Below are 994 nucleotides of genomic sequence, written 5' to 3'. Positions count from 1 at the left end.
GAAAAGTTTCAGTCTGGTTTTAGGAAGTACCACAGCACTGAGACTGCCCTGCTTAAAGTCACCAATGACCTTTTAATGTCTGCTGATGAAGGCATGTGCTCAGTCCTAGTACTCCTGGACCTTAGCGCTGCTTTTGACACCATTGATCACAACATCATGTTAGACAGACTGAGGCACTGGGTGGGGATCTCTGGTACTGCCCTAGAATGGTTTTCATCCTACCTGTCAAATAGGAAGTTTTGCGTGTCTGTAAACAACTATGTCTCCTCGTTCTGTCCAGTTAAATATGGTGTGCCTCAGGGGTCGGTCTTAGGACCCATTTTGTTTTCCTTGTATCTGCTTCCCCTTGGACATATTATCCATAAACATGGCATTTCTTTTCATATTTATGCTGATGACACACAAATATACTTGCCCGTCAGATCCACAGACCCTGGAATGCTCGAAAACAGTTTTTCAGACCCTGGAATTCCTCCAGCTGAACTCAGAAAAAACAGAAATCCTGGTCATCGGGTCCCAACAGATGGCAAATCAAATACTGCCATCTGCAGATGGCATTTTACACGCCTTCATCTCATCACGCCTGGATTATTGCAACAGCCTCTTCACCTGTTTAACCCAAAAATCTATTGATCGACTCCAGACTGTCCAGAGCTCAGCTGCCAGGCTTTTAACCAGAACAAAGAAATATGACCACATTACTCCTATTTTAGCTTCATTACACTGGCTCCCAGTATGTTTTAGAATTGACTTTAAAATTCTATTGATCACTTTTAAAGCTCTTCATGGCCTCTCGCCTTGTTATATTTCTGACCTTTTAGTCCCATACACACCAGCACGCACCTTGAGATCCTCGGGCAGAGGTCTGTTGTCTGTTCCAGAGTCTCGACTGAAAACTAAAGGGGACAGAGCATTTGCTGTCAGGGCCCCGAGGCTCTGGAACAGCCTGCCCGAGGAAATCAGGTCGGCTGAGTCAGTGAACTCTTTTAAGTCC

The sequence above is a fragment of the Micropterus dolomieu genome, linkage group LG18 (genome assembly GCF_021292245.1).
Source record: "Micropterus dolomieu isolate WLL.071019.BEF.003 ecotype Adirondacks linkage group LG18, ASM2129224v1, whole genome shotgun sequence".
Classification (NCBI taxonomy): Eukaryota; Metazoa; Chordata; class Actinopteri; order Centrarchiformes; family Centrarchidae; genus Micropterus; species Micropterus dolomieu.
This window is presented reverse-complemented; position numbering follows the sequence as displayed.